At 36.0% G+C, this 13,087-nt stretch overlaps 1 long non-coding RNA gene across 1 annotated transcript; it reads left to right on the forward strand.

The window, feature by feature from the left end:
* The first annotated feature begins 5,007 nt into the window (after positions 1-5,007).
* LOC110365657 (uncharacterized) lies at positions 5,008-8,166 on the forward strand. The gene is made up of 3 exons (XR_002425349.2): positions 5,008-5,181; positions 5,628-5,827; positions 6,633-8,166. It is a non-coding gene; the product is annotated as an uncharacterized LOC110365657 (long non-coding RNA).
* The last annotated feature ends 4,921 nt before the right edge of the window (positions 8,167-13,087 follow it).

Below are 13,087 nucleotides of genomic sequence, written 5' to 3' on the forward strand. Positions count from 1 at the left end.
CTAGGGGCAATTACACTCCTGTTCCATTTTGCCTAGCTACTGTTGATTGCATTACTGAGTGATGATTGAACCTCTGGAAGTGTTATAATGTATATACTGTTGGTGCATGACATGTGGTAGAAAGCAATTTCCTTCTATATCCCAGTTCAGGATTGAGGAAATAAATGCACTGTGCAGTTTTGAGTAATTACTTGCACTCTGTTCATGAATCTGTGTCTCTGCAGTTCATTTATACATAAACAACTCTGGTTGCCTCTAACACTTTGGCTTTTCTCTTCAAAATTCTTTGGCAGAAGAATGCTTTCTCCTCTCTTGCAAGTGTTTCATTGCTCATCAACACATCTAACCTGTCATTTTCTGAGAGCCCCGTTGGGCAGCAGTCAGAACAGAAGCCTGTTGTTTGGGGACCTCCTGCACATTGGGCTACAAATGAAATAAAGATCCAGTTTATTTCCATTGTGTTGTATTTTTAACTAATGATTTTTGCCATATTTGAATAAAATGATTATTCAGTTATTTTAGGATTAATTTATTGAAAAGCAAAATGGGAAAATGTTAATCAGGCAATTTATATATACATTGAAGTACAACAGTCTTTGAAAAAGCATGTATTATAAAGCATAAGTATAATCTAGTGTAGAAACAGTAAATAAAATATAATTCCTAGCATATAGGTCTGACCCTTCAGAAAAATACACCCAATTGTGAAATGTTGGAGAATTTATACTTTTGAAGAATCTAAAAGCTTAAGGAGTCACCCGCTGGATATGCCTAATCAATTACGGTTTTCTGCTACATATGACTTCAGTTGAGCAGCAGGGCCAGAGATTATGGTTTTGTCTGCTTGCACCAGCAGAACGCTTAGGCTTATACTCAGTTTTCAGCACATTCTTATATTTCATTGGCTTTTGAAGTGAAAATGAAGCATATGCTTCAGTGACTTGCTGAATAGTGGTGGATCCGGGGACACTTGAATGCTTTTGTGCTTTTACGCCTAATAAAGAATTGTATCTGGAATGCAGGATGCTTCTAGCAAACATGTTACTAGTTTGACAGATCTCAAATTCCACTTGGTTTTAGCACAGCGGTCTGTTTGCACTGGAGCAATCTGCTTTGAGTCGTAGAGTTTTATGCTTGCATAAGGACCCTCTTGTATGCCTTTTCTTTTAAAAAGAAAAATTAAAAAAGAAAACAAAATGGAAAAAAGAAAACAATCAAAAAACCCTAAACAAATACAAAACCAAAACCAACAAAACCCCAACCCTAAAATCAAAAGGAGAAAGTCAGAAAGTCCTGCCTAACTGTTAAGGGAAGAGCTGTGCTTTGTTCCAAGGTTAAAAAAGAAAATTGAAACAAAAGGAGGACCAGTTAATAGAATGTAGGGCATTCAGGTAAAATGAAGTTGAATTTCATCTATGATGAAGATGATACCTACTGTCTAGCTAGCACAGTCTGAAGAAGACGTAATAACTAATAAATTATCTGTACCTGTGTTATTAGGATAAATCTGCAGATAAAGATATGTGCATAATGGAAGCTTCAAAAGCTGCAAATCTGATGTGATAAATGATTCAAAGTGCAACACATTAGCTTAGATTTTAATGTTTGTAAAATGAATGAAACAATATATCTATATGCCAAAGCCATATTATCATAAACGTATTTGCCAAAATATAAGACACAAATTGCACTTAAATTTAGTAATCTGTGGTGGTATGCTTGAATGTATCTTCGTGATTAAATGTGAACAATTGCTCCTTTAAGGTAAAGGTCTGTGTATGTGTGATTAATCAGATTGAAATGACAGGGCGGACAGCTCACGCCATGCCTAGTTATCAGAATGATTGATTTTAGTCGATGCTGCTGGATGAAAAAATATCTGTTAATAACTACAGCTGCAAAACTCCTGATGTCACAGATAGCACAAATCACTTCTCACATTCTGTATTATCTGGCTCATTTACAGATACGGAGCATACAAACTGATCCGCTGGAACGCAAAATTATAGCGTACAGATTTATGCAAGAGGGATGACTGCGAAGTGCATTGCATAAGTAGTGTAAGAAGCTGAAAACTGCTGCTGTTGTAGCTGTCACAGACACATTATTTTCTTTGGTGTGTGTGGAGTTTTTGCTGTTAGGCTTTTATCCTGCAGATTGTTTGTGCTGCACCTCTCTTCCTGCTTAAAATAGAAAATGAGGCTCTGAACTTGGATGTTATTAAGTGTTCTTAGAATAGTTCTTAACTAACTTAGTTGATTTGCACTTTCTGATGAAAGAACATTTGGTTGTTTATTGCAGGCTCTGAACAAACATGTTGTTCCAAAATCAACAGAGATTACAAATTGCATTGCATCAACAGAATTGTTTACCATAGGTATATTCCTTGCCATATTATATTTATCTGTTTAGTTGGTATGTTTTTATTTTGAAATATCAGGCACTTATCTTTGTAAAACATTGTGTCTTATCTGCATTTTATATGGACTAACAGGGAGTGTGGGTGTCTTATGGACCTCAGGGGAGGAGGGGGACAACAAATAGTCTTACGTGTTAGGTAGGATGCGCTGTTCTTGCATTCTCTGTTTATTACTGCATGTAAGAGTCTGCCCTGTCTATTTGTTCAAGGTACTTAGCACTTAAAGGTGGAATAAGCTTATTTTTTTTTTCCAGCCTCTCGTGTCCATAAACTGCAGAATGAACCCAGGTCTGAGAGAAGTGCAAACCCTTGTGCATCAGTGTTAACCGCTTCTCTCCCTCCCCAGTAATTCACCCCTTGTTCTTCTAAATCCAGCCCCTTCCTTACCCAGCCTTTCTTCACTAGCTTATCACCTACCGTTCCCAGTGGCCAAAACCAACACACTTCATATACCTCCAAACACAAAAATCTTTGCAGATTCTTATAGTCGCCTGTCCCCCAAGAATTCCTAAATGCATCTGTTTCAGGAAGCACATGTAATACTGGTTCCAAATGCTGGGGTTCTTGCTTTCTTAAAATGATAAAATTGTCCTTTGCTCATTCAAACATTTCCTTTCTGCTTCTTAAGTAAGTTCTTCAGCTTCAAAAATATTTATATAAAAACCCCCAGACTTGTTGAATGAGTATGCTATTTCAACACGCTGCTGTTTAATTATGGCTGGTATTCCACAGAAGACCAGAGTGTGGTCATAATGATACCAGTTAGCTTCAACATTTTATGGATGTAAATGATAGGGAAAAAATGTTAATGTACAAGAAAGCAGAGATGATTCTTGCTTAGGAGGATATTAGAGCATTACTGTCGTTATTATTTGGTCTTATTTCCCCAGAGGACTTCAGTCTTGATTATGATTCCGTTGCAGTAAGTGCCTCTATCAATCACAGGCAGATCAAGTCCTTGCCTGAAGATGTGCATATAAAGATACCCCATGCAGCAGCATGCCCTGAAGGAGCTTGATGGTAATTTCATAGGTGCCAAATATATTAATGTGAGTTCAGGTAGACTGGCATGTTTCTGAAGTCTGAGTTTTTCAAGATTGAAACTTTAATTTATTTTTTATTTTTAATTATTCCTGTGGTTCTCCCAGAAATAATGATCATGCAGAAACAAAAGACTTCCCTGTCTTTCAGATCCACAACGTGCTGAACTTTGAATAGAAGGATAAAATGGCATATATTAATATGACTTTATATAAAAATTTTCATAATTGAAGATTTTTTAATAAACATTACAACACAATCCTCAACAAAGTCTTTGTGGATATTGCCTTTTTATATGTTGAGAAGAGATGTGTGGGAATTCTGTGTTAGATACTTTCATCAAAAGAGTGGAAAACTGAGGATGAATCATTGCCACTACTGCAATTTACTTAGGAATTTATTGAGGAATCATCCCTTAACCTAAAAGTCATAACATTTTAAATAGAAAATTTTTAATATTTAGAATGGACCCAGTTACCCTCTAAGCTAATAATTTTGAAATGCTGTTAGGCATTGATACCCATAAATTACCTTCCGTCACTTTCCTTCACCACAAGTAATGAACGCTACACTAAACTACAAATATGCTTTCTGCTTTTGTTGAAGCAAAAGAGCAAGAGCTGACTTTAAGTGTGCTTATGTGTGTGTGGTGTTTCTGAGTTCACTGTCTGATTTGTTTGCAAATACAGCAGTGAGAACTGAGAAGATATGTTTAAAATACTGCAGCTTGTTTTTACATGCAAGAAGAATCCCAGACACAAAGAATTCTAAGCTAGGAGGAGGAGACAGGAGTTCTTCACTGCACTCTTCTACTAACAGCAGTAAGCCATTGCTTTGGCCATAAGATTGAGTGAAGACGCACCACCGAAGGAATTTTAGATAGAAGTCACAGTTTCGCACCTAGTACAGGGCACACATAAGCATCCGTTCCATTTCAGAGGACATCCACTCTGTCTCCAGGCAGAGCTGCAGGACTCTTCATGTATAAATAAATAACTTGGTGTAAGACAGATTATGTTCCTCGGATATCAATCACTGGTAAATATCGTTTTTCTACACACAATGTAAGAATACTAAATGGAAACTCACGAAGATTTCAGATTGTCATTATATTTACAGTCCCAGGGCTTACTGCTGAGAATTATTGGATGGCTTTGCCTCTGAATATGGGTTGAAAGCTGCAGTGGGATACTTATTCCTAGCTTGCCTCTCAGACTTTCAAATCAACGTTAATCTTATTTCCTACGACCCTACCTCTGAATCACTGTAAATAACGCAAAAAGCTACCAGATCTTTGCCAGTTGGGCTCAGTGAGGAAACAAAACCTCAAACCCAATATTTTCTGATTCCATATCTGGCAAATGGTTTGGACCAAAGTGTTCTGGATGGGGTGTAATTACAGGGACTGAATGCAGTGGTGGAGAAGGGGAGGAAATATGACCAAAGAAGCTTGAAGTGTTGGAGAGCGTTCTAGTAGCTACATGAGGAGGGGGCAAATTGTTTTATTCCCCCTCCTTCTAGCTGGCCACCAACATTTTTTCTGTCAGACATCACCCATTTCCACCTGCAAATAGCACATCTGTCTATGTGCCAGCCTCAAGAAGGGGGATGTTGTTCAGTCCCAGCATATTACAGCATCCTGTGGCAGTGACTCCAACTTCTCTGCAGTCTGATCATATGCTTCTCTCACCAGACTCTCTTCTCCACTGTCTGAAACTAAGGTGAGAGATTGTTTACAAAATTCAGGAATTCTGTGTTGGAGATTGTCAGTGTTTTGAAAGAAACCACAGTTGGGTGTTCTGAGCCTAGACTCTGATGTTTTTCAATATGAATGTAGCTGTTGTTTCACTCTTTACGAATTTTGGTTTGTTAAAAATAATTCCAGACATGTTTCAATATTTTTATCTTATTCTATTCCATGCTATTTATTCTCACAGGAGAAAATATAGTCAGGATATATAAATCTTTTTTTCCTCATTTAGTGTAACAGCAGATTAGCTTGTGATCATTTGTAATGAACTATCAGGATAAGAAGGAACTTAAAGCTTGCTAAACACTCTATTTTTAGTCATTGTTGGTAGTAGTGAATGCATAATGCTAGATGGAGATTTGTTATCCTTTCCCTTTTTCACACAATTGCTCTTATTTTGGTTTTGGATATTTTTAGTTCTGCAACATCCTTCTTTAATAAAGAAAGGACGATCACAAACAAAGGAGTAGCCTGGCTGTGGAACAGTGTCAGCAGAGCCAGAACTGTCTCAGCCAAATGGTGAAGCAGAGGGGTACACAGAACTTCATTAGCCTGGTTTTGTCCAGGTGCCTCGGAAGAAGGCCTAAGGAGGTTATCTAACCCAGTCAGCCAGCCTGGTAAGGGAATCATCACAACTTGCTGTAGCCAGCTTTATCCTTCATGAGCTTTAACATGGAACAATAGAATTATTTAGGCTGACCAAAATTCAGATGTGTTGTAGGATGGTTATTTTCAACTGGAGTATGAGGAGTTTGATTTTTTTTTTTTTTTTTTGTAAGTCCTCTTTTAATTCAATTTTGAACTACAGCCACCAAAATAGCTATTTCAGTGTGCCTCTTCATGACAAGAAGTTCTGTTTTCTGCAGTAATATTCTGCTTTATACAACATCACAGTTAGCACACCATGATCTTCATGACAGTGGGCCTCCTGAATTTTCTGAGAAGTGTGAGGGAAAGCTTACTATTTTGCTATACATTTGTATTGCAGAGTAAATAATTTCCAGATAAGAAATTATTTGGCTTACCACAAAAATGTGGTAAGCATTTTCAAATGTAGAAATTGGAAGCTTATTTTTACTACTTCTATGAAACAGTCACTGAGAAGAAAGCCATTTATGAATTGAGAAAGGGAGGTAGAGACTTTTTAGAGGTATATTCAGCCAATTTTGATCCTCTTAAATTATCTCAAGTATTTTCAAGCATTCTTTTTTCAGTGGATTCATATTTCAGAGAGTATTTCTGACAATCTATTTTATGCTTCATTGACCACAAGTCTTGAAATTCTAGTCCATATTGACACAGTAGTGCCAAATTTGTAGTGATAAATGGATAACTTTTTTTATTTTAAATAGGTCTCTGGTGTTTAATTTGAGACCTGTAATTTTTTTTTTGGTTCATTACTTCTGCTATTTTTCTGTCTAGGAAAAAGTGATCAAAAGAGACAGAGGGATCAAGGTGGAACATTGCTTTAGACTTGTCCATATAAAGAAAAAGAAGAAGAAATGAATTGTCCGAGGAAGGGTAAATGTACTCATACCATGTGTTCATTTTGCTTTAACAGGAAAAAAAAAAATCTGACTTTTTTTTGTGACAAATATAAGATTATATTTTCATGGTGATAGTTTCTCCTATACCAGCATTTCAGCTCCTGGGAATCTATTTAAAATGTGTAACTCATAATTCATAATTGGGTAGTATGCTTGCTAATGCTATTTTTGTAAGCAAAGATCTTTTATTTAGGTGTACCATGAATTAAGTTAAGAATTTCAACAGAGTAGTAGTGTTGCTAAATTATAAGTTTCTATACTAAAAGTGATAATACCTCCTATCGTTATCTAAGTGTATTGTATGCAATTATAAAGAGTAGGAAACTAAAGAGGAGATTAAGCACTGAACAAATGCTTTTATTTTAGTATGTTCTCTTTTATTCTTTATCTGTTTTACAACAAAACACATCTCCTCATAAATGGGCCCTGAAACCAGAGTTAGTCATGTTGTTTGCCTAATTCTACAGAAATTTACATTTTGTATTACTCATGTATGGTTTTCCTGATCTTAGTCTTAAAGTTGTGCACATTTTTTTTTTCATATTTTCCTCACTCTAAACCTCTCCTCATATCCTTATTTCAAAACTGAAATATTTGAATAAATTCTGACAAACAAACAAGAAACAAAGTCTTACACTTGCCTACATAAAATCTTTCAGGTAGCCATTGAATGATCTTGGCACACTGTGTAAAATTTTGCTGATCAGTAGGTACTTCTGGTGTATACTAAATCTTAGAGAATGAAATCTTTGTAATCTGTGCATACAAAGTGGTGTCGCTTCCTTGAATGGGAGTTTGTGAACTCTTCAGGTTCCTAGAGCTTTGAATCAATCAAAATTATGTGTGTTTATTTTCACAAGGAAAATCCATTTGACACGTGGTTTTGTTTTCAGTTTTTCCAGGAACCCATGTTAGTGCTCTATTTCATTGTTACATTTAAACTTCCTTTCACAGAAGTTTCAAAAATCTGATTGTTTCTAGAAATGCTAAACTGTTACATTTTAGTACAAACAAAAGATCTCTTGGTTAAAAAAAGATGCAATGTTTCAACTGGCACGTATTTATGTGCATATGTTTATGTATATATATGTATATATACATATTCACATGCATGCATGTTTTCAATATATGTATGCATTCAGTGTATCACAGGTGTATATATGCATATTCATATATATAAAATATAGTTTTATGTATATAACACTTATATAATGAATAAGTAATAAATATAACGCATCATGGACTGTGATAACAAAGATAGACTAAAACTTGAGCAGAATCCCAGAATGTCCAGGTGAATTTTTGTCTTTAAAGTTTTGTTGTTAAAGTCTTTAAAGTACCATTTTCTTTATTGTTACAATTTTAGTAAAGCTGGAATAAGAGGAAAATAAAAGCAATTCAACACAAAACCTTCTCTTTGGGATTTTTTAACAGGGTTTGCTGTTGGATTTCAGTAGGCTGTATGTTTGAGGAGACATTCACGAGGTGCGTTCATTGCTCTTACCACAGTGAGCTACTGAAATAACAAAATACTTCTAACACTATTTAGACTTGAGATCACTATCCTAGTCTCAGATTTCGTGGAACTTGGCCAACAAGTTGAAAAAATGACTATACCTGGAAAAAACCATAACCTTATTTCTTCAGAAATCAGGCCAAAGCAGTGATAAAAGAAGACAAAACAATACAGTGCTCATAATAAGGAAGTGTAGAAATATGTTCAGTATTTAGATCATTGTTTTCAAAGAGAGCTAAGGATTTTTCTTGGAGTGGGAGTGGGGATCGGGTACTGGCTGATCTCATCTATAATTTGTCAGTCTTCATTTATTTTGATACCTGTGGATTTGTAACATAAGCGATGACACTTTAAAACAAAATGCTTCTCCACCTCTTCTTTTTCTCACTGATTTTGTTTAACTTAAACTGTGTTGACAGAAAGGAGTTTGAAGGGAGTTCAGACAAATTTATCTCTGTCATAAGGAAAGTTGCGCTTGGGAAAAAGAAAAGGCAAGAAGAGCTTCTAATGTTTTGGCATGCATTAGAATATTAATAGACAATTATCACAATCAAATAAAAAATTCTGATTTCTAAGTAATGTGCCAGATTTCAAAAGCAAAATATTACTTGTTGTCTCTTACTTGAGAGAGATAAATCAAATTGTCTACTAAAACTGGGAAATGCTAAAACACATCTTTTATTTATCATGCCATGTCTATCTATTTGTCTCTTCTCTTATTGAAAATGTAGGTTAGTCTGAGATTTAAAATTGTTAATTTGCTACTCTCTCTCTTTACTTGAATGTCCTTTATTTTCATGTGCAGTCAAAGAAAAGTGAGTATAAGCTTCCATGCTGTGCGTATAAATAACTCCTCTAGCAGCTGGCAAGAATTAAAACATGGCATTAGCTGCGATAGCTGCATTAGCTGGAATGGTTTACCCAGCATACATTAACTAATAAACTTGTATCTATTTAAGAAAGATCTAATTAGGATACTTTTGTTACATAAACCAAACCACATTGTTTATTATAGTAAAACCTACATAAAATGCTGAATAGAACATCTTCTATTTTATAATTTCATTCAAATGAGATGACTTAAAGCATTTAGTTTCATGGCATCCCCTAGCAATTCACTGACTATAATGCCTCAAATGTTTGCCATTATTAGGAAACATTTAATGCAAGATTAGATCAGTCATAAATATTTTATAGGGAGAAAATCTATTCTTTCAGGTGCTTTTCAATGTCTTTATGTCTACAATTCTGTGCGTATGCATACAAATAAAAGGGATGCTCTATTAGCATGTTGCACTCCTACTGAATCCTTCTGTTTTGGGTGACTCAGTCTCAAAACACTCTGAAGGTGTTTCAGTTTTGCTTCCAAAGTCAGCTAGGTAAATTTTGGGAGAACTTGCCTTCTCTGTCCTTGCCGCTGTCATCTCAGCAGCCTTTGGTGTCGAGTTATGGCTGTTCCCAGGCATCTGAAGGGCTGTCCTCAACCACTTGTAACATGGTTTGTGCCCAGTAGTGGGAGGGATGGGATCTAAACCCTTCTTATTTTGTTGGGCAGCAACCTGGAGACTACTACGACATATATGCTGTGGGTTTTGTTTGTTTGTTTGTTTGTGTGTTTTTTGTAATGAAAAACTCACGTTATGGTGCCTAAGTGATGGTATGGCATTTTGAGAGCCTGTGGGTTGGAGGAGCTTTTGTTCGGTACTTTGAATCACCTTTTGAACTATATCACTGTTGATGGGTTTGGTTTTGATTCCCAGAGAAGGAAAGGTTTGCACTGTGGTAGTCCCATATGAATAAGGCAGATCAGCCTGCCTAAATTAAGCCAGTAGAGGGGAAAGTTGACAGAAGAAACTGAATTTCATTTTTTACAGACTCTTATGGCAGAATTGCTACAAACATGAATATTGTAAATTTTAGGCACCTGGTTTAAGGAAAAAAAAAAGGAAATGAGGAAATTAGCCAAATTCTACAGGTTTTTTTTTCCCCTTCATCTTCTGTGCCTTTTGTAGTCAAGAAATGGTGTACCACCTGCTGCTGGCACATTAAGCCCACATCCCTCCTGACTACTTCTCTCACTTTTATGACCAGAACAGCAGTTTCCAAAGTTTCCCTCTCCAGGGCTCATGACACGTATCTGGGTTGCATTTCACCCACGGCAGCCTGAATATCCCTTGGGCTGGTGACCCCATTTGTAAGTACAGCCCGTCTTATAACACGTGGACCCCAACTGAGGAACCGCTGATCTGAACCACGTGCAGGAGTTGGACGTGAGCAGCGGCAGCAGCCTGGTGTGAAGCTTCCTGGAAAACAGTCCCAGTTTTAAAAAGAAATAGCGCACCTCAGAAATGGTGCTTTGAGAGATTATTCTGCTCTGTGCTTTAGGGCTGTTCTTCACTTGAGAAGTTTAAAAAACTCGAAGGGAGCACAGCGTCTGCTCTGCAGCCTGCCTGCTGTACTTGTTGTCTTGCTACATGAAGACAAAACAGTGCTGTGTGTACATGGTGTTGTGGTCATACGTTAAGCAGCAAATTTCTTTCAACGACTTGAAATAATACTAGTCACTAAAGAGTGGAGAATAATATTTCACAGAACCATTTAAAACTGTTTAACAAAATGGAATTAACAAGATTTTTTTTAAGGTTGTTTTCTAGTTTAGGTTTATCCTCTGTTTTCTACAAAGTTTTGTTCATCTATATGAATATGTTCTGTCAAGTCTGTTTTTGTTGGCAGGCAATATTCTTCTTCATTTGGAAGTTTTATTTTCTTCCTGTGACACTTCCTGAAATATAGTAGAAGTGCAGTTAAAACTTAAGCTTGAAAAATCCCACTCTCAAAGTGCATGTAAGTGAAGATGCTATATACTCCACCCTCCCCCCGCAAGAGTGACAGTCTTCATATTATGTTGTAGGTTGGATCACTGAAATCTTCCTCGGAATTTGCCATTTTTCAATGTCCATAAAGCTTAGGTGTAGAGATGATAACTTTATTTAATGTTTTCTTACCTCTGTGATAACCTTAAAAGTCTGTCTGATCTGCATGCTACCACGGGTGGTGATGTAACAGCATTCCTTTTAATAATTAACACAATTGTTAAGAAAGATTGGGGACTAAAAAAAATAAAAATTAGATAATAAATATTAGAAATATTTCTCTTCTTATGTAGAACATGGGATTCTTATTCTTCTAAAGTAGTTCTAGCTGTATAATTCACAACTATATTTATTGTATTTTATTTTATTTTAGCTATGGCTTCCTCTTAGTTATCTATACTAATGCAAGCAACAGCCCTCATTCAATGCACAGAAGGTTATTTTTAAGTTGTATATGTATTAATGGTGCCTTTGCTTTTTTCATTCTGCTTTTTTTGTCAAACAGGAATTGGAAAGAAAGAGGAAATAGGCTGGCAATGTCCTTTCTTGCTGTTTAATGAATAACTGTTATAAAGTCAACAGTATGGCATAATTTTTTTTCCTTCAGCACATAACAAAGAAATACAAAATTGTTTACAATGCCACAATTTAAGTATTTACTTTCTTTTTTTTTACTACTTGGTAAACACAGTATTTCTTGTGTAAGAAGACAATTTCTGTTATTTGTGCATCCTACAGAAATAATCAAAGCAATTAGTTACTTGAGCACTGGTACTAATGAAATCTCTTCTACTGATTTGATCTTGTGGTTAGTTGTACTTTGGAGCCCTAGAAAGACACTAAGATTGAAACTTTTCGTAGTTTTTGTGCCTGAGCTCTTTCCTGTGGTGGCTTCTCTGATGTGTAGGTTCGTGTCACAGCCTGTCCCTCTTTAGGGGTATGTGTTGGAGTTCTCTCCCCTTCACCAGAAGTCTCTTTCGACAATACCTATGGGAACAGTGTATTTAACCCCCAAGTTAAACAGCAGCAAAGCTAACAGGTCAGAAAGTGATTAATGAGCGCGGTGATCAGGCTGACAGAGCAGATAGTATTGACTGCATAAACCTGTTTATCTACAAAACTGGGTTAAAAAAACCCAACACACACCAAAACAAATGAAACACACACACAAACACAAAACACACGCCCCTGCCCCCCCCCGAAAGAAATAACCTCTAATGCTTCCTTGTTGTGTGGTATAAGAAATGGGAATCACTCACAGTAAGTTATAGTTCCAAGGAAAATGTATGTCATCATGATAAGCATGATATAAATAGGTAGGTATGCTGGCTTTCACTGCTGCCTACCACTAAGTCATTGTACCATCCCAGATTGCCTGTACTGTAGTGTTTCATAGAGAATTTCTTGTAATGAATGAGCAAAACTCTGATGGAACATGGAGACTGATAGTATAACTTGTTTTTAAATCACTGATTTATTTTTTTTGAGATATATTAAAAGCTGAAACTAAGGCAAGAGCAGAAGTCTCCTCCCTTTTCCCTTCAAATTATTTTGGAAAGAACACATGACTCTCATTTTACAAAGGTATGGTGTGGCAGGTGTATTCTCACTGGTTGCAATTCCCATCCTAATTATTTAAAAAAACCTGGGGAAATATCTGGGTTTATACATTGTTTGAGCTAGAAGTTGAAGGTTTGTAGTCTCATCTGTGGTGATGCTTGTCTACATCATGGAAAAAAACAAATAAAATTGGAAGAACTCATAACTTTTGGATTAGCTTTTCTAATAAAAGTAAATTTTTTTGACACTCTGAATTCAGGAAATGAAAAAGTGGATGTTCTCATGGTAACACTAGCTCAGCTGCTTTACACAAATACATTTTAAAATTTTTTTTTGTAGATTTCTAATGCTTATTGTATTATGATTTGTTTTGTTCTGCAT

This window comes from Columba livia, chromosome 1, assembly GCF_036013475.1.
Source record: "Columba livia isolate bColLiv1 breed racing homer chromosome 1, bColLiv1.pat.W.v2, whole genome shotgun sequence".
Taxonomy (NCBI): Eukaryota; Metazoa; Chordata; class Aves; order Columbiformes; family Columbidae; genus Columba; species Columba livia.